A 21541-nucleotide genomic window follows, 5' to 3' on the forward strand; every position below is an offset into this window, starting at 1 on the left:
CTTTGCTGGCCTTACGTCCCCGGGGAGGGGAGAGGAAGGGATGCTGCAGGAATTGCCTTTTTATTTGCATACTTAGATATTGGACATGGATGGGGGGGTGTTAAAAATTTACTGTGCCTAAAGCACAAATGGCGGATCATTTTGGCACTGCAGAGCAATTCAATACAAAGCCTGGGTGGGTTTATTAGAGGGGTGAGTGACTTGCTGATTACTTTCAGATTTTGCATTGTGTGAATTGCAATATGAGGCACAGCCATACAGGAGACATCATCTCTTGGGATTCAGACAGAATTGTGGAGACAAGGAAAGGAATATGTATTATTCTGGTTATTTATTTTGGCTTGGAACTGATCAGATTATTATATTTCAGAGCATCCTTCTTTCTTTAGCATAAAAGCAACCTAGTGACAGCCCTTACTGTAGTCACTTTAAGAGCCATGGTTTTCACACTGTTAATTTCTTCTGCATCACCCCACACACTTTATAATATCATTGACAGGGAAATGCTGAGCGTTACCGTGAAATGTGGTTATCTGCAGAGTCAGTTTAAATCAGGGTGGACTCCTGTAGCTGTGATGAATTACAGTAGTTAATATGGGTAACATGCTTTGAAAATATGAAGTTCTACATAACTGCAAATTATAATTCTTAATTATTATGATTATTGCATTAGAGTGGAATTGCACGCCACTGATATGAACCCCAAATGCACCTCAAAACTCAAAGTTTGGGGAACATTTGCAAGCTATGCTTTTGGGCTGAGCCTGGGATTAAGGTGCCATAATAATATAATAATACCTAGTATTTTATAGGGCTTTCTATGGGCAAAATACTGCACAGATATCCATGAAGGTGGGTTAAAGGACGTGGGTAAAGATTATTATCCCTATTTTACAGATGGGGAAACTGAGACAGAAAGGTGAAATGACTTACCTAAGGCCATCCGATACTTCGGTCTACACTGGACAATTACACTGTTAGAACAAAGTACCCTAGCATGATATTAAACACTCAGGCTCTGTTCAGCCTCGGAAAAGGAAGTGTTTAGCAAACATATCAGCTAACAAGGAGAATGGTGTTCAGAAGGGGTGATGGTCACACGTCCAAGGACATGACAGTGCTGGTTTATACTGAGTTAGGTTCTAATATGATACAGTTTTCCAGTGCAGACAAAGCCACACAGAACCAGGATTCAGAACTCAGGACTTTCCATGGCCCAGCACTGGTCTCATTCCTCCAGGGCACACTCCCTAACATCTGCCACCTCCTGACTTTGTCCCTGGGCCACAGGCATGAAAGGGTAAAGTTGTTGCACCAATGCAAATCGACTCAAATGTTACAATGTAGCATTGATACAGTGTCACTAGCCCAGCTTTTCTCAAACTGGGGTTCCTGACCCAAAAAGGGGTCGCAAGCTTATTGCAGCGGGGTCGCGGTATTGCCACCCTTACTTCTGCGCTACCTTCAGAGCTGGGCGGCCGGAGAGTAGCAGCTGCTGGCAGGGTACCCAGCTCGGAAGGCAGCATCACTGCCAGTGGCAGCGCAGAAGTAGGGGTGGTATGGTATGGAGTGGGGGAAGGGTCATCACAGCCTTCGTTCACTGTCCTCTGAGATGCAGCTCCATCAGACTCAGCCTTGTCTACACTAGCAAGGGTTGTCCGGTAGAGCTATAACGGAAACTCTTCTAAGACTTATTTTGCAGGTATAGCTGATACCACTTCCTTGAGATAAATTAGCTACACCTGCAAAAGGACTGTTTTGCCTGCATAACTGCATCTACAGGGCTTTTGCCAGCACAGCTGTGTCAGTTAAGGGGCAGGGCCGGATTAACTGGGAGATACCATGATCACGAAGGTGGTTTTCCCAGGGCGAGGCTCATCCATTGCACTGCGGGTGTGCTGACCCCTGCGATTTCCCCAAATGCAGGAATCTCGACTGCATAATTTGTGTTGGTGGGGGACTGCGTTCATCCTCTCCCCTGGAAAAACAAACAAACTCCTAGGCTAATAAAACTATAGCCTTAGGCCCTCCTATTTTCAGGCCCCACTGTAGGCCCTCCATTCCATATTGAAGTAACAGCTGAGTGACAGTAGCAGGGCCATTGGAAATCTTTCCTCATTAGATATTGCTTTATATAAATTAATCCATCAAGACTGTGAATTCAATGTATGGTGGTTGTAATATTTTTTGCAGTATGTAATTCATACTTAGGCCTTTCCCTCCCATTAGCCTTAGGCCCCTCATAACCTTAATCCGGCCCTGTTCAGGGGGTGATTTTTTCATATTCCTGACATAGCTATGCCAGCAAAACTTTGAAGTGTAGACCAGGCCTAAGGCACAGGCCAAAGACCGAGTCTACACTTTAAAGTTACGTCACATGAACTATGTTTGTATGGTTACAGTGGAACCCCCTAGGGCTGATCCAGTTATACTGGTATAAAAGTGCTCATAACAGTGAAGCTTCTTCAGGGTCAGCAAAGCACAATACGCCATACCGGTGCTTTATAACCGTATAACGCCACCTGCTTCAGTGCTTTCAAAGTGCTTTAGTGCCTTCTAAAAAAAGAAAAAGACAAAAAGCCTCAGCCCTCACTGACATAGTTATGCCGGTAAACTTTTAGAAGTGCAGCCCAAACCTAAGATCTGGTCTATGGAGGAAAAGTGTACTGATTTAATAAATCAGTTGGATTTACTGACCCAATCTAACCTGATCTGGATGAAGCTTAACCCGATGTAGGTGCATCTGCGGTGGGGGTTTGCACCAGTTTAACTAGATTGACTTTGAAATGGATCTAGTTAAACCAATACCCTCGACTAGCATAGATCAGGCCTGTTTCAAAGAGACACTTAGGTTGCAGCGGGGCTGTTCCGTAGCTGAATAACTCTGCACTGGAGTGCCGTAGGAAGATAAGGTTCAGAATGGCACTCACTCAGGGCAGGACGTGTCAGATGCAAACAGGGAGCCAAACTGAGTGAGGTCTGCAGCCCCACAGGCAATTCCAGCAAGGAATAACTGCTATTAACCTCACTCTTGGAACAAGAAGGTGCAGATAAGCCCACAGCAATGTCCTTTCTTTTGGCTGAACAAGATTGATTGAAAAACAAATTGGCGCAAATAAAGCATGTAATTAGATTAAAGCCTCTTGCCTGGAGCTGCTGGGTTGGAAACCGAAGCCCAGGCTTGTTGCAGGAGCCAAGGCCTATTAGTATTCCCATCTCTGCCCCTTTCATCCGCTGCAGCCCGGCGAGAATGCCACATCCAGAAGGTTCTGTTTGCCACCATGTAGTTATAACCCAGCAAGCAGGATCCTTTTGCGCCCCACTGAAGGATGCATATTGGAATAATCGCCAAAAGTCCCCACCCAGAACCTCTCTCCCCTCCCCTGCACTGCTCTGGAAACAATCGCAGCTGGAGCTTCCTCGGGGCAAGAGGAAGGCCTGACGGCTCCAACACCACTAGCTGAAGCTAAGGCGCCCCATTTAGAGCAAACGTTTCGATGGAGCATCCGCCTGACTGTGCGTCTCTTTCAGTCTAGAGTTAATCTGTGTCTGGCTCAGAGGAGTGACACATGGAACTTCCCCACCCCACCCCGGTACTTGGACACCCAGACAGACCAGCAGTCCCTGGGCTTGGGGGAGTAATGGGATTGTCCCCTCCTAGAGCCTGCAGGAGTGCCAGTCTCAAAGGGGTGGGGGAGAAGCAAGGCCCCCTGGCCCCGTCTCATTGTGCAGCGCTGGCCAGACTGTGCACAGGGAGAGCAGAATCACGGCGTGCACCCTCCCCGCCAAGCACCGGGGAAGGGATCGTGTCTCACACCTGGGGAGGGATGGCCATGCAGCATCTCCAGCATGGGCCAGCGCCACAACCCAGCCCTTAACGTAATACCCGTTAATGGCCATTAACTCTTTCACCGCTGGTTCCCCATTGCCCCTGCCTGTGCTGCCATCATCCGTCGATATTCCCTGGGAAAACAAAGGGCTGTTAAACCTTCACCAGCAATGGTCTCCTTCCTCACTCTCTGCATGGAACTCTCGAGCAAGGTGCTTTGGCCGCAAGCTTGGCAGTTCTTGGGGATGCCCAAACAGCCCACGAGAGAACACAGGAGAGGCTGAGCTGCCCCATCCCCCTCCCGAGCTGTACTTCCCCAGAATTCACAGCTGTCTGGTTCAGAGGCAGCAGGTCCAGAGCTGGGCCTGGAGGCTGAGGCTCCTTTCCCGCAACGTTCTGGGTTCACTGGATCAGGCGCTGAGGTTTGCTCCAGTCTCTGGTTATTGTTCCAGACGCAGGCAGGCAGAGAGGCCCTGAGACACATATTGTAAAGCACCAAAGCGGAGACAACAGGGAGTGATCCTGAATGAATTGCACCTCTGCCCCCCCCACTTGCACATGGCCGTTCACGCTACATCGGAATCCCCCGCACTGTGTGCTCCCCTGGGCTCCTCTTTGCACCTCCAGATTCCACCGCTCAGAATGCCGAGGTGCCCCCTGCGGAGAGTGATGGGATAGGTTCCCAGGACGCTCAGCTGCCTGGAAGGCACAATCTGCCCCAGCATGCCTGGGGTGCTCAAGCTACAGTCAAGCAGCTAAAGGGAAAGTCTGAGAACACCAGGAGAACACTAGAAAAAAAGCCACCATATGAGCAACTAGGCTTTGCAATCATTTGTGCCTTCATGTCAATGGGTGGCCACATGTCACACACCCCCCCCCCCCATAGCCTCAGGTCACTCTGCAGGCAGCCTGCCTCAGTTTCCCCCATCAGGGAGCTTCTTAAATAAATGCCACACACAGGCTTTCCATCCAGTACCACTTGTTCCTTGGGGCCTGAGGTTTTATTAATAAAACAGTCCAAAATATCAAATCCCTTCTCAACACCATCCATCTACCCCTCACTCCCAGGCCTTTTCTGCCTGTAGTCTCACTCCCAAGCAAGTTTCAGCAACCTCTGTAATCCACCCTAGTCTCCCTGAACTCCCACCTCTGCAGCTTCCTGCTGCCCTTTATAGGGGAATCAGCTGATTCCTGCTCCTTAGCTACAGGATTGGCTGGTCCGAAGCCTCTAGCCCTTCAGGGGCAAGCCATCCTGTTATATTCCACCAGAGTCTTTACTCACTTGCTTCCTTTTAAATTTGAAACAGCCACAGTCCCTGTCTCCAGATCCGAACCACATAGACACTGCAGCCCTGCTCCCCAATATTTCTTTGTACACACTGTCCCACCATTAACCAGATCAATTACATCCCAGCAGCCAGGCCCCAAGGTGCAGCTGCCATTGGCAACTTCTCTCCGGAGTGAATTTAAACCCTGAAGCTTTTGGCTTGTTTACTAAGATTCCTGAGTCAAACTGCAAGTGCTCAGCCTCCCTGCATCCTCACAGGAGAAAAGGATCAAATCCGAATGGTCAAAAATATTACATTGGCTGAAGGTTGGGGGGGGGCGGGGATGGATCAACCTGCAGCAAGTGCCTGGAAAATGCCTCATATATCCGCTGAAAGATACAAAGCGAATGAATGCAAGTCTCTCTGCTGGAGAGTCGGAAATCTCATGCGGGCGAGGAGTGACTGGGTGTGAGTCCACTCGTCACTCCATCCAGCTGAGCTTGCCTGGTGCAGGGTAGCATGCGTACTGCATCCTATAAAATGGAGCAGTAGTGGCAGTGTTTCACCCTGCACTCTCACAGTCACCATGCCGGATTCAGGCCACTGCTCCTGAGAGTACGTCTACACTGCAGCTGCTGGTGTAATTTCCAGCTCAGGTGGACAGATGCACACCAGCTTTGGTTGAACTAGCATGCTAAAAATAACAATGTAGCCACGGTAGCACAATCAAGACACCCAAGTACAATCCCTCCAGAGAACCTAGGTACATATTCAAGTGGCTAGCCAATGCCACCATGGCTACACTATTATTTTTAGTGCACCAGCTCTATCAAAGCTAATGTATGTATATCTACCTGAGCTGCATCTGCAGTGTAGACATACCCTCAGGAGCCATGCCTCTTGGAGCTTGTACTGCAGAGGTGAGCCTGAGAGCTGGTCAACACACTGAGTTGCACTGGTTTAACATAAGGTGTGATTTTCAACTGATTTAGCTAAGCCACTGAACAAGGCTGAGCAGCAATGCTTATTTCGCTTTAATCCAGGTTTATTTTGATTTATTCTAAAGAACAGGTTTACATTAAACCCAAATAAGCCACTCTTTAACCAAAAAAAGTATCCAACCAAGGGTTTGCACCAGTTTAAGTAAACTGATTTAACAAAACCAATTTAACTGAACCGATGCAATTTTGTGTGTAGACAAGGCCTCATATGCACACACATATGCATGCATGCACAAATGCACGCACACAGGCACGAATGCATGTACACAAAGAGACATATACACACATATGAGGGCACACACATATACACACGCTCATGCACATGCACAGACATTCACACATGTGAACACACATGCACAGAGATATTCATGCAGATACACAAGCACAGAGACATGCATGCACAGGCACACACACAAAAATACAGAGGTATGCATGTGCACATACACTGAGACATGCATGCACACACACACATATGCACACACAGTGAGGCTTCAAGCCAGGGTTTAATCATATGAAACTTACAAAACACTTCACTCCAGCCCAAACCACATTTTGTCACCAAGGGAACACAGCCGGGAGCTTTTCCTCTGGAGAGCCAGCCACAAGCCACAAGCCTTTATTCCTATTCCCAGCTTGAAGAGCAAGAGCCCCCGAGTTTGTGCTCCAACTGCTGACATACTTCAGAATTCCCTATTACAGCTGCCCTCCAGGATACCAACTTGCAGAAAGCTCTAGTCTGCGTGATTAAATACATTAATAGGAAACCATCTGTCTTCAGTAGCATTGGCCACTTTATAAATTACCAGCCAGCCAGCAGCTCCCTGTCAGAACGGCCCATGCACTGTACCAGCGCAGTGAGGCATGGAGCATGTACAGATGGAAAGGTTGTAACCCAGAGGCGGAGTCCGTTGCTTATTGGAATACAGTGAAAGTTTCTCTTTAGAGGTGAGCTGAACATTTTAATCCATCATCTGACGTATTTACAATCCAGGATCATTAGCAGCATACACACACTGGGCAGAATTAGTTACGCAGAGACGCCAGTGTAAATCCAGAGTCACTCTGCTGACATCAACAGAATGACTCAGATTTATATCATAGAACCTTAAAGTAGAATTTCGCCCATGGATTTTAACATAAACACATTTTAAAAGATTTATACTCAGTCCCCTTCCATTCCGCTAAACCAAGGCCTTGTCTGGGAAATTAGAAAATAGAAATTGCACTGGTTCAAAAAATGGTTTAGCTAACCCCATTTAGCAAATCCCAGTATGGACACACATACGATGGTTTAAAACTAGTTATTGTGGAGTGGTTCTAGAATTCCTGGTCCTCCACAATTACCAGAGAGAACCAGCATGTGTTGCAGCAGGGAGCGTAAAAATGTAGGAACTTCCTGGTTTGGGAGGTCTCCACTTGCTGTTTAAAACATGGCTCTTGGTATCTGTGTCTACATGGTGTCAGGAGTGAATCCCTCTCTCCAAAAAAGGAGTTGTGACACTGGCAGGCCAGGTGCCAGCTTGTGCCAAGGTCCCCATGTCTCTGCTGGGGACTTCTGCTGGAATCTGTCTGGCTCACGTGGGGGTTAATATTGATAAAATAGGTATTAGAATTATAAACAAGTGTGTAATGTCTGGACTCTTATTGAATGCCTGTGAGTTGCTGCCTGTATTAATCTTACTTGTAATATCTGTGCTCCCTATTGTAATGTACCATTTGAGCAGTTGTCTTGTGAGCCTCTGTGACTGTGTGAATCGCCCTACAGGGGAGGGACATTAATCAGGGTGAAGATTTGCTCTTCTACAGAAATTGTTATGCCCCTCCCAAAAGAGGAGACCCATCAATACCAGGCAGGCTATGGGTGGATCTTACAACTGGAAATGCCCCACATCTGGATTGAGGAATCGTCAACAAAAGGACTAACGCCTCCTATTGTTGTATTGCTCTCGTCCCTGAGAAGATGCGTCATGCAAGTGGACTCCTTCCATCAGCTGATTTTGCGGCTCAGAGCACATGGCAGGACAAGGATAAAAACCCCAAACCAAAGGAACTAAGGATCTCTATGCTGCTTGGACTCTGGGGGGAAAAGCGTTTGTAGGCATAGAAAGAGATCCCCAGCTATTTCGCCTGAGTTAGCCCTAAAGATCAACTAGAGCTTGCTGATGATAGACGTCTATATTATCTTTTGAAACCTAAGGCAGTGACTAATTTGTGTGTCTATGTTTGCTTGTTTTAACATTTAAAATAACTCTCTAATTTCCTTTTCCTATTTAATACATCTTTATATAGTTTATTATAGGACTGGCTATAAGCCAGTATACATGGTATAAGCCAATATACACCTGAGATTAACTGAAGCTGTGCAGATGAGCTGGTGTTTTTTACACCAATAACTATCAGTTAGACCCAGATCTCACCTAGCAAAAGTTATAGCAAAAGTCAGAATGCAAGAAACTACAAAGAACAGCAATGTGACTTACATGTTAGCAGCAGAGGGGACAATACTGATAAAGTAAAGAGAAAAGACACAAATGTGAAAGGAGCAATCAGACCAAATTTATAACATACATAGAGTGCAGATCTAGAGCGAATGAGACCAAAGAACCTTAATAGGAGGAAAGCTTGGGAAAGCTCTGAAAGATGTGGCAAGACACCAAGCCACAGATGGCAAAAATGTCCAGCAAAGAGACAGAATGTAGTAGCTGTTATAAAATGGGACATTTTGCAATAGCATGCACGTCACCAAGAGTAGTGGAAACAATCCCAGATGGAGTGTTGTCATCAGATGACAATGAGTTCATACTTCTCAACAGAACAGACAACACCTTGGTACACAGGCATTAAAGCATTAATCTAAACCAGGGGTTCTCAAACAGGGGTCATGAGGTTATTACATGGGGTGTCGCGAGCTGTCAGCCTCCACCCCAAACCCCACTTTTTCTCCAGCATCTATAATGGTGTTAAATATATAAAAATGTATTCTTAATTTATAAGGGAGGGTTGCACTCAGAGCCTTGCTATGTGAAAGGGGTCACCAGTACAAAAGTTTAAGAACCACTGATCTAAACAGTGAAAACCTTACATTTAAAATTGATACTGGGGCAGCCATCACTGCAATTCTAAAAAAAGATTATAACTGATGCCAGGATGGATATCTGCAAAAAACAGATAAAATGTTATGTGGGACTAGTAACAAAACATTGAATGTTTGTGGCCAGTTCCTTGGGAAACTACAGAAATGATGGAAAATTCTTCATCAAATAATAAATGTAATACAAGGACTGACAACTCCTCTGTTAGAGTTGCCAGCAGTACAAGACTACATGTCATAGAGAAACTGCAGTGCACTAATGGCAAAAAGCAAACTAAACAGGAGATGTAACCACATGTCTTCACAGGCTGGGAAAGCTGTCAGGGCCGTACAAAATAAATTTGGTCCACTGTCTCACACTGCATTTCTATACTCTTGCTAGGGAAAGTCAAAGAAGAATGAAAGAGAATGGAAGATATGGGAGTTATTTCCCAGCGAGAAGAACCCACTCACTGGTGTGTGGGGATTGTAGTAGTACCAAAGCTCAATGGAAAAATCTGAATTTGTGTCAACCTGACACAACTTAACGGAAGTGTGTGCAGAAAAAGACACGTGCTTATTTTGTACTGCCCTGACAGCTTTCCTCGCCTAGTGACCAGATACTGTCAGTTACCAGAAGCCAAAGTCTTCTCAAAGTTAGCTGCTATAGCAGACTTCTGGCAAATCCCCCTTGCTAAAGAATCTACACCATTAACTACATTAATCACCCTGTTTGGAAGGTACTGTTTCACTTGTCTTCCATTTGGCATATCTTCAGCACTAGAACATTTCCAAAAGAGAATCTCTCAGATTGTGTCAGGTTTGCTAGGCGGATGATGTGTTAGTATTGGTATCATAGATGCCGGCTTCCTCTGGGCTCAGGGGGTGCTCAACCCCCGGCTCCACCCCAAGCCCTGCCCCCCCGACCTCTTCTCCCAAGTCCCCACCTCTGATCTGCCTCTTCCCACCCCCGCCCCGCCTCTTCCCACCCAGTTCCACCCCCTTCCCAGAGTGTGCCCCATCCCCACTCCTCCCTCTCCCCCCCAGCACCTCCTGAATGCCGTGAAACAGCTGATCGTGGCAGCCGGGAGGTGCTGGGGGGAGGGGAAGGGGGAGCTGGCTTCCAGTGGGCACTAAGCATATGCTAATTTTTTTCCCTGGGTGCTCTAGCCCTGGAGCACCCATCGAGTCAATGCCTATGTGGTATATGACAGAGAGAAAAATGAACATGATGAACGACTACATGCAGTTTTGAGATGCTTCCAGCAAGCTGGCGTCACTCTGAATGAGAAACATGAATTTGGAAAGGAGCAGATAAAATATGTATGACATGTAATTAGCAAACAGAATTCAGACAAACTGAAGGCATTACTCACCTTACCCAAACCCAAAGATATTTCTGCTGTAAGAAGATTCCTGGACGTGTTGATTCATTTTGGGAAAACCTTACCAAATGTAGCTCATCTAACAATCGACGTCCTTAATCGACGTCCTTAATGGTCACAATATGTGTATTTAGGGTAGCCGACAACTAAACGCATTTAATAAAATAAAAGAACTACTGACATCTCCACCTATTTTGGCACAATATTCGATAAATTATCCAGCAATGGTAGCAGCTGACACATCTTCATATGATTTAAGAGTTCACACAAAAGCAGCCAGAAGGAGACCAGAGACCTGTTTCATTCATATAAGAAGCCTCACGGAAACTGAGCAGTGGTATGCTCAGCTGGAAAAGGAATCTCTAGTAGTCACTTGGACCTGTGAATGGCTCAAAGCATATCTGTTTGGCTTGAATTTTAACATAGAAACAGACCACAGGCCCTTAGTGGCATTATTGGGTTAACAACCACTGGCTGACCCTTTCATCTAGGATTAAAAGATTTTGACTATGGCTGATGACGTGATTTTCTTTCAACATTGAGCACATACCAGGGAAAGCACTCACAGAAGCAAACACTCTATCTAGAGCCCCAGTTGAGCATCCATCAATGGAAGGAGGAAAAGCTTTAGAGAAATGTCAAAATGTACACTGACCTTGTTCTGCCAGAAATTCCAGCATCTGCCAGCTGACTTCAGCAAATTAGAGATGAACAACTAAAGGATGAGACTTGCCAGAAACAGACTCAACTCTGCCAAAGAATTCGGCTGCGAGTCAACTTCCAACAGATCTGACAGGACCAAAATGACCTTCACATGGTCAATGGCTTACTTCTGAAAGGATGGCACATTCTTATCCCTGCGGTAGTTCAGAAAATGATGCTCTCCAAAATCCATGAGGGACACCAAGGTATAAACAAGTGCAGTGCACACGCACAAAACTCCATATGGTGGCCCTGCCTGAGTAGGCAAATTCAGATGTTAGCAGAGGGCTGCAAGTTGTGGAACAAGGGGGAAAAAAACTAATCACCAGAACCATTACTTTCTACAGAGCTATCTGGCAGACCTTGGCAGGGGGTAGCCAGATTTGTTTTCCTGACAAGGACACACATACGTTACTGTAGTCGACTACTTCTCCAGATACACTGACTTGGCTATATTTACCCAGACAGCATCGGCACAGGTCATCCAGAAACAAAAGTCAATATTTGCAAGACCTGGAGTCCTGAAATCCTAATAGCAGATAATGGGACTCAATTTACTGCTGAAATATTCCTAGCATTTGCTCAGGACTTTGATTGTGAATATTGTACTTGTAATCCACATTTCCCCCCAAGCAACAGGGAGGTGGAGAGAGCAGTGCAGAGTTTAGAGAGACTTCTACAAAAATCAGTGGACCCATATAAAGCACTCCTGGCATATCAGTCAACAATGCCTGGGCCTGGACTATCGCCAGCAGACTAAGGATACCTTTACCTGTGGCCCCAATGCAGCTTAAACCTAAGTGGCCTGACCTGTAGGAATTTCGAAAATGGGATGCTGAAATAAAAATTTGGCAGGAACAAAACTTCAATGTTTGGGCCCGAACAAAAGCACTATGTGAACTGAGACCAGGGAACACAGTTTGGCTCTAAAGCTCCCAGACGTTTGGAGCAGTTCAGAATCAGGCAGAAACTCCCCAGGTCCTACCCAGCAGAGACTCCAAAAGGACTTCTTCAGGGGAATCGGGTTCATCTTCAATATTTCCCAACACAATGAAGAGACGATCTAGGACCTGCAGGTACTCTGTCAGGAAGTTCCACAGGGAACTTCACGTGCAAGCTTAACAGACGTGAGAACATGCTCTGAAGGACTGTTCAGACCCTTTCCCTACCACCAATCTTTAGAATACTGCTCAGGACTATTTAAATAAGAGTACAGAGTAGTGTAAATAGTTTTAAGGAATCTGGAGTTTATTTTGAATTGTTTGTATATATTGGTTTATATTTTAAGTTTTAATCTTTTATTATAAAGAAAGGGAGATGTGGAATGGTTATTGAGTTCCTGGTCCTCCATAGGTACCAGAGAGCACAGGATGTGTTGTAGAGGGGAGCTTAATAAATGTAGGAACTTCCTGGTTAAGGAGTTCTCTAGTTGCTGCTTAAAGCATGGCTCTTTGTTTTTATGTCTTCACACTACACTTATAAAGGTTTAGTAGTGCCTTAAAATTTACCACAAAAGCTAAACTGATATATGCTGGGGTTAAATCAGTATAAAACAAAGGCTTCACTGCCCCTAAAGGTGGTTCTTTAAAGCAATATAAATAATGTGTATTAGCAATCCCACTGTATGATCCTAGTGGAGACAAGAATTTACCGTGATGTAGCTAGGCAACCTCCACACTATGTTTCACCCCTGGGGTTGACCTTGCTGAGCTACAGTGCCTTGTTTCCACAGAGGGAGAGGTAACACACCTGAGCTATCTTGCTGTAAGAGCACACCTTTTTTGGCAATGATGACGTAACCTAAGAGTGCCAACTCAGGGTTGTACACTGGTTTAACTTAATTGGTTAAAAAATGAACTTGAGTTAACCTGGTACGACTTTGTGTGTAGACCAGACCGGTAAAGGGCAAGCACCTTTCTGTTCTAAGTTAGGTTCTTACTATTTTATGAAGGTTGGTTGAGTGCACAGTGGAAGGGGAATTTTGTGATTTCACCAGATCTGTGGACAATTCCAGTTTGAAATCAGATACCTCCTTAAGCCTTTCCTTACCTGACATATTGTCCAGAAAGAACAAAATAAAGCTGTATATGAGATATTTTGCTTGTCCTTTTAATTCTGAATTTGCAAGTAGAAAAATATAGAACATTATGGGAAACTGACCTGTTAAAATGATCCACTTCCCATGCACAGAAACAAGCACACGTCAGAAATATTTCAGACCTGCTAAAGAAACAACATGAATGCCTGACACTGCTGGGCACCGTTCCCCAGTCATTCACATCCTTCACCTCTGGGCTCCTGGTTGGTCCTGTTCCATTGAGAGGGCTGTGCAATCACAGGTCTGTCCTGTGTAACTTGTGCCAAGCCAATCTTTTGCCACCAGAAAACCCCACAGCATCTCAGGGCAAGTTCAAGATTCACAGGATGTGGTTGTCGCTGCAGCTATGCATGCTGAGGACGGTTAAGGCAAGCTCCTTGGAGCACAAGGCAAGATCCTTGTTACACAAGGCAAAGAGCAGGCCTCTGAGTTTCGGACAGTTTCAGCAGGGAGCTGAAAACTCATCCCATAGGCCTGCTGAGCCAGCTATTTGGCCCCAGCCTGAGAGCATGGTAAGGACCCCTCAGAGAGGTCAGCACAAAGACCTGGTGCCATCCTGGAACTGACATGCCTTCTGCTGCTTACCAAATCCATCCCTCTGCTAGTGTAAGTCAGAGCTCCTGCGTCCTGCCACTGCCCAGTGCAGAATCACTGTCGTGTAAAAACTCCCTGTCCACTCCCAGTCTGTCTCAAAGAATCCCCTTCCCCTGGGGAATTCACCGGCAGCCTGGCAGGGGCACTCTGGGTGGATGCAACGTTGTGGGTTGGAGACAGTTCTGAAATCTTGGCTGAAATACCATAAGCTGAAGCCAGCAAGTAACTCCTGTCTAGTCTTAGACTAGACCTGGAAGTACAACCACAGAGGAGAGTCTGGATCTGGAGGTTCCGATTTTAACTTAACCAAAGTTCAAAGGGCTTCAGGTTCAAGGGTCTGATTTGGGGCCAACTCTGAGAAAAATACGTTGGCTGTTTTTTGACTCTGAGCCCTGCATCGCTGTCACATTGCCTTGCTCTTGGTGCTGGAAATCCAAGAGCCCCATGAACTGGGAGCACAGTCTGTAAGTGAAGGAAATATCCCCGGTTGCTTTCATTCCACTTAAAAATACGAAGCAAAACCAAACCTAGCTGAGGACATCTTCAGTACACACCCCAGAGAAGAAACCTCCTCCTGCCTCCAGCCTTTCCCTTCCAGATGCTTCAATCTCTCCATGGGAATGCCATCAAAAATAATAAATCCCTCCCCGGCAACAGAAAAGGTGATCTTGGCTGCCCTGCATTCTGAGGAGACGGACACAAAGACTCTAACAAGACTCGACTCCCAAGACAAAATAAAAGCCTCCATAGAAGGACTTTTGCTTTGCAAGGGATAAGGGTGGGTGTGGGGAGGGGGAGTGAGATGCACTTATAAAGGCCATCCACGCTCACTCCCCCTGCCCTCCAACTCCTACCAAGATGCCCCATTGTTGCAAAGTAGCAGCATCCACCTGCAACACCAAAGCAGAGCGAAAATAATAAGAACTGGAGGGGGAAAGGCAGACAGCTTTCCTTTGTGTTGGTTGGGGAGTCCCTAGTGACCCCTCACAGCCTTCTAACCTTTGGCACAACCTTTGGCTTCCTCCATTATAAAGGGATCTCATTGTGAGGTGTTATTGTTTAGAGCAGGAGTTGGGTGTTAAACATGCTGAACGCAGCAAAGGAGCCTGGAGTTAAGAAGACAGCAATAGGTGGAGCAAATGAAAGGGCTAATGGAGCCATGCCCAGGGAGAGGTCCCTGAGACGTAAAGGCCCAATCTGGCTTCTAATAATACTGTTTAATACAGCGCCCCATCAAAAGATTATGACAGGATGTTTGGGAGTCTCTAAATCTCTTGAGCCTTTTCTTTTGGAGGGCAGGGGCAATGTGATTGTTGGATTGAACATGGGGTTGGGAGCTAGTTCCAGTCCCATCTCTGATAGATTTCTTCTCTGGATTTGGGCAAGTCACTTATGCCAACTTTTTAATACCCGGACACCTAAAGGAAGGCCCTTAAATCTATACTTAGGCATGTGATTATGTGCTGAGTGTCTGCAGCTGCCATTAACTTTAACTGGAGTTACAGGGGATTAGCACCTCTGACCTGATTTTCACTTAGTTAGGTGCCTGACTATGGACAAAGGTGCGTAACTTCAGGCACCCCCGTTCGGAAATGTTTCCCTTAGTTTATTAATTCTAGGCACTAACTCACCTAGTGGTGGAGTGACACTTCCCTAGTATAATTATGGATTTTATTCAGATTATGGTAGCACCTCCAGTGTGCTGCTTGGTGCTTTCTAAACAAGGAATTTACAGTCTATGAAAGAATTGTTGGCTCTTGGGAAGTATCCACTGGGAAATGGGAAATGGCTACTGGGAATTGCTTGCATGGGCATTGACAAGAGCTTAGTATGAGATTAGCTGTGACCAGTAGAACCCACCACCCACTCTGCACACAAACATAAAGAGATGAACACAATATGTGCCTGTTCTATTCATAAGCAAGAGCAATTTTGGCATGAAGAGCAGATATTTAATCATGGCAAAACCAGTCATGTTACTGGGAGGGGAGACCATGGGTCTAGTAGAATCGGGACATTTGGTTTATATTCACACGGTTGATTTATGACTTTATCAACCCCTGAAATCTTTTAATGAACGCTTCCTCCAAATCCCTCCCTCTAGAGTATGTCGCCATAAGAACTTGGGTGTAGCCAGTAACCCCGCTCCCGTCCACACACAAAACCCTTTCACCCATGGTTCATGGTGCTTTCAACCCAGACTAGCTGGTTTGGGTGGGGATGTGGGATAGAGCCTGGGTTCTGCTTTCACTTGGGCTGGGAACCCCCCCACTTTGCAGTGAAAATGCAGCTTAAACCCCTTGAATGTTGATAGTCCTCCACTGCCTTCCCACAATTCACCCCGTATGCCCAGAAGGGCAGACAAGATTTCCCACAATTCATGAAGAAAGACGCATACAGAGGCTCTGCTTACTGCAGCACAGAGAACCATGGGATATGGTCCCAGAAATCCTGGTGACACACATGGGAGAGTGCAGCACCAATGAGGACGTGGCAGGGCTTTGCCATGCGGCTGCTCACACCCAGGCTAGGCTAGCGGAGGGACTCAAACCCCGGTGCCGATCACCCTGGCTAACTCTGAAGTGAAGACATACCTTGTGATTCACAGTAACCAGCCTCCCCAAAATATCTGAGCCATAAGATTTTTCCTGTGAATACAATTGTGTGTTATTTGTAAGGATTTGGGCATTTTCAATGGTGACATTTCCATACAAATGGGTGGATAGTTGACATGTTTTGAAGAGAATGACAATGCTGTTCTCTAAATTAACACAAAGATGGGCTCACAGGGGTTGATTTCAATTTCTATGAGCTCAAGATAACAACCAACATTCTCTTGTGTCTCTGCCCCTCCTCCTTCCCCTCCACTCCCCCTCCATGAGATCACATTTGCATCAGTTCACAGAAATGGAATTGACTTCCTCCATCCTCCTGCCAGTGCAGGAATGTTCCCTACAGTATGTTCTCCAGGGTTTTCCCCATCCAGTTTTCAATAACCCTGGCACTTGAATAATCATGTTTCACAACAGCTCTTGCAAATTAAATGTCACAGTTTTACACAACAAAGGGGATGAGTAAGGTCATTGGAAACCTCCAGGAACTGTTGCTCCATTCTGCACCCGGATCCTGTGGTAAACCTTGGAAATATGACAAGTCTCCCCACCCTGCACCATGGAATTTCTCTGGTGTGTTTTTCCAGTTCCCCGGGGGTGACCTAGCAGTGCGTCATTGGCCTGGGATGGCATCTCACACAGAGACTCTCAGTCCAGGAAGGAACTTGGGATCAGAAGTAGGGGATGTGAGTGTGGATGTCTGGGGACACAGCAGAAAGGCGGAATTACAGTACACCAGCCAAAGGGCAGTCCTGTAGGGATGAGAAGCCGATTTGTGAAACGCCCCACATTGTTATTGGAGAGGAGCCTCAATCAGAGCCCCAGACATTAGTCCTCTTAAACTTGGGGAAGGACTAAATATAGTCTAAATATAGTGCCCATATTTTAAAAAGGGAAGAAAGAGAACCTGGGGAACTACAGACCAGTCAGCCTCATGTCAGTCCCTGGCAAAATCATAGAGCAGGTCCTCAAGGAACCCATTTTGAAGCACTTGGAGGAGAGGAAGGTGATCAGGAACAGTCAACATGGATTCACGAAGGGCAAGTCATGCCTGACCAACCTGATTGCCTTCTATGATGAGATAACTGTCTCTGTGGATATGGGGAAATCAGTGGATGTGATATATCTTGACTTTAGCAAAGCTTTTGATACGGTCTCCCACAGTATTCTTGCCAGCAAGTTAAAGAAGTATGTATTGGATGAATGGACTATAAGCTGGATAGAAAGCTGGCTAGATTGTCGGGCTCAACGGGTAGTGATCAATGGCTCTATGTCAATTGGCAGCTGGTATCAAGAGGAGTGCCTCAGGGGTCGGTTCTGGGGCCGGTTTTGTTCAACATCTTTATTAATGATCTGGATGATGGGATTGCACCCTCAGCAAGTTCGCAGATGACACTAAGAGAGGTAGATACGCTGGAGGGTAGGGGTAGGGTCCAGAGTGACCTAGACAAATTGGAGAATTGGGCCAAAAGAAATCTGATGCAGTTCAACAAGGACAAGTGCAGAGTCCTGCACTTAGGACGGAAGAATCCCATGCACCGCTACTGACTAGGGACCGACTGGCTAAGCAGAAAAGGACCTGGGGATTACAGTGGACGAGAAGCTGGATATGAGTCAGCAGTGTGCCCCTGTTGCCAAGAAGGACAATGGCATATTGGGCTGTATTAATAGGAGCATTGCCCACAGATCAAGGGAAGTGATTATTCCCCTCTATTCGGCACTGGTGAGGCCACACCTGGAGTATTGTGTCCACTTTTGGTCCCCCAGCCACAGAAGGGATGTGGACAAATTGGAGAGAGTCCAGAGGAGGGCAACGAAAATGATTAGGGGGCTGGGACACATGACTTACGAGGAGAGACTTAGGGAACTGGGGTTATTTAGTCTGCAGAAAAGAAGAGTGAGGGTGGATTTGATAGCAGCCCTCAACTACCTGAAGAGGGGTTCCAAAGAGGATGGAGCTAGGCTGTTCTCAGTGGTGGCAGATGACAGAACAAGGAGCAAAGGTCTCAAGTTGCAGTGGGGGAGGTCTAGGTTGGAAATTAGGAAACACTATTTCACTAGGATGGTGGTGAAGCACTGGAATGGGTTACCTAGGGAGATGGTGGAATCTCCATCCTTAGAGGTTTTTAAGGCCCAACCTGACAAAGCTCTGGCTGGAATGATTTAGTTGGGGGTTGGTCCTGCTTTAAGCAGGGGGTTGGATTAGATAACCTCCTGAGGTTTCTTCCAACCCTAATCTTTATGATTCTATGATTCTAAGTTTCGGATCTGGTCCTGGACTTTGCAGCTCTGGCCCAACTCTAGTCATTATTGAGATGTTGGCCCACTAAGGAGGAGCTCAGAGCTGGGGAAAAGGGTGGTGTAAACACATCTATTTGCACAACATACCAGCCAGTCCAGGTTGCTCACACGCCTTGGGCTCTCCCAGGGGTAAATCGCCTGCTCCTTTATCCAGAAATAATTGTTGATCAGAGAAGGAAGAGCTAAAAGGAGCCAAATCCAGTCTTTCCTCAGCCCAAACCCCCATTGACTTCAATGGGAGAATTTGATCCAAGGTGATAGAAGGCAGGGGCTGGCAGGAGCTGACAGCAGCTAATGCAAACATAGGGAGACAGGGCCGGATTCTCAGCCACGGACAATGTGTAATGCTCTGCCCATGCTCCGACTTTCAGCTACGGCTGTGTAACCAGTTAGAGGCATCATCACTTTAACCAGTTACAGGTCACCTGGCTCAGTCTGTGTCCAACCAGCTGTGTTACTGCCATCCTAGCTGTGTCTGTCACGTTGACTCATCCAGGTTGGTATCAGTGCAAGTCCCACTTGACATTCTCTTAAAAAAACTAGGGAAATGTGGTCTAGATGAAATTACTATAAGGTGGGTGCACAACTGGTTGAAAGACCAGACTCAAAGACTAGTTATCAATGGTTCGCTGTCAAACTGTGAGGATGTATCTAGTGGGGGCCTGCAGGGGTCTGTCCTGGATCTGGTACGATTCAATATTTTTATTAATAACTTGGCTATTTGAGTGGATAATATGCTTATAAAATTTGCAGATGACAACAAGCTGGGTGGGGTTGTAAACACTTTGGAAGACAGGATTAGAATTCAAAACAACCTTGACAAATTGGAGAACTGGTCTGAAATCAATAGGATGAAATTCAATAGATAAGTGCAAAGTACTTCACTTAGGAAGGAAAAATCAAATGTACAACTACAAAATGGGAATAGCTGGCAAGGTGATAGTACTGCTGAAAAGGATTGGTGGGTTATAATGGATCACACATTTATTATGAGTCTAGAATGTGATGCAGTTGCAAAAAAGGCTAACATCATTCTGGGGTGTATTAACAAGAGTGTTGTATGCAAGACATGGCAGGTAGCTGTCCCACTCTACTCGGCACTGGTGAGGCCTCAGCTGGAGTAGTGTGTCCAGTTCTGGGTGCCACATGTTAGGAGAGGTGTGGACAAATTGGAGAGTCCAGAGGAGAACAACAGAAGTGATAAAGGGTTTAGAAAACCTGACCTGTGAGAAAGGTTAAAACAACTGGGTGTGTTTAGTCTTGAGAAAAGAAGACTGAGGGGGGACCTGATCACAGTCTTCAAATATGTGAAGGGCTGTTCTAAAGAGGATGGGGATCAGCTGTTCTCCGTGTCCACCGAAGGTTGTACAATGTTGGGCAATTGGGATGAGGACAGTCTAACTTAGTGGTCAGAGCAGGCATTGGGAACCAAGTTTTGGAACCAAAGACTAAGTTCAAGCTAGAGTCAGTAGTCGATAGCCAGAGCCACGGGGCAAGCTGGAGATCAGGAACTGGCTGTCAGAGCTCAGGGTCAAGCTGGAGTCGAAAGTCAGAAGCTGGAGCCCAGGGTCAAGCCAGAGGTCCGGAACTGGAGGGAGCAGGGGAGCAGGCAAGGAGGGGTTCAAGGCAGGGGCAGGACCGAGGCAAGGATGGGTGTAAGGCAGTAGCGGCAGAAACAAGGTAAGACAGGAGCAGGGGCAGTGGTGGGCATAAGCATGGCAAAGCCAGTGAGCTTAAGAGCCAGCCAGCTGGCCCTCCAGTGGGGTGGCCAATCCAGCTGCCTGCTGCAGGCCAGCTGCAGTGATGCAGTTGCCTGAAGACAAGCTCTGATGCAGGCCCTGACTCCTGACAGACAAGCAGTAATGGGCTTAATCTGCAGCAAGGGAGAATTAGGTTACATATTAGGAAAATCTTTCTAACTCTAAGGGTAGCTAAGCTCTGGAACAGGCTCCCAAGGGAGGCTGTGGAATCCCCATCATTGGAGGTTTTAAAGAACAGGTTGGACAAACACCTGTCAGGGATGGTCTAGATTTACTTGCTTCTGCCTCAGTGCGGGGGGGCTGGACTTGATGACCTCTCAAGGTCCTTTTCCAGCCCTACATTTGGAGCAGAGTATCCAAGGGACATGCCCAAGAAATGCCAATGCACCCTGGATGGTGTCCAAGTGCACACAGAGCAGGGAGGAAGAAGGGCCAGCCAAACCAGTTACACAGAGTTAGGGTTTCCTGTCTGAGTTAGAAACTGAATCCTTCCTGCACCATCAGACATTGCTGTCTGCGCTGCTAAAAAACAGTATTTCAAAGCGGTTCCTGGAAGATAAACATATGCTTCCAGCCAGGGTGGCATACTGCCATGCTACTGAGTATTAACCACCCGGTGTATAGGCACAAATGACACTCCAAGCCAACACTGTCACTAATTGGTGACAAAGTCCAATAAACGTTGTACTGTAGAGAGGACTAATACGCTGATGTCCCTGGAGTTACTGCAGATTTACATTGGTGTAAAAGAGATCAGAATCTGGTCCATGGGTTTCCCCCACTAATATCAAGTGAAGTATCCTGCCTTCAGCAGCAGACAATATGTTACACTTCAGAGAAAGGTGGACCCCTCTCATCCTTCCCTTCATGGGCCTGCACCATTGTGTAGGTTGAACAGGAGGGTGTGGGATTGTCTCCTAA

The 21541-nt window shown here is 46.4% G+C and overlaps 2 protein-coding genes and 1 pseudogene across 4 annotated transcripts in view; 2 read left to right on the forward strand and 1 right to left on the reverse strand.

Annotated features, from left to right (window-relative positions):
- Positions 1 to 21541, forward strand: part of STX8 (syntaxin 8) — a 355548-nt gene that overhangs the window by 229019 nt on the left and 104988 nt on the right. The gene's annotated exons all lie outside the window — the stretch shown is intronic.
- Positions 1 to 21541, reverse strand: part of NTN1 (netrin 1) — a 200932-nt gene that overhangs the window by 37725 nt on the left and 141666 nt on the right. The gene's annotated exons all lie outside the window — the stretch shown is intronic.
- On the forward strand, positions 1827 to 1981 carry LOC141999113 (U1 spliceosomal RNA; annotated as a pseudogene).

Source organism: Natator depressus, chromosome 14, assembly GCF_965152275.1.
Source record: "Natator depressus isolate rNatDep1 chromosome 14, rNatDep2.hap1, whole genome shotgun sequence".
NCBI classification, from domain to species: Eukaryota; Metazoa; Chordata; order Testudines; family Cheloniidae; genus Natator; species Natator depressus.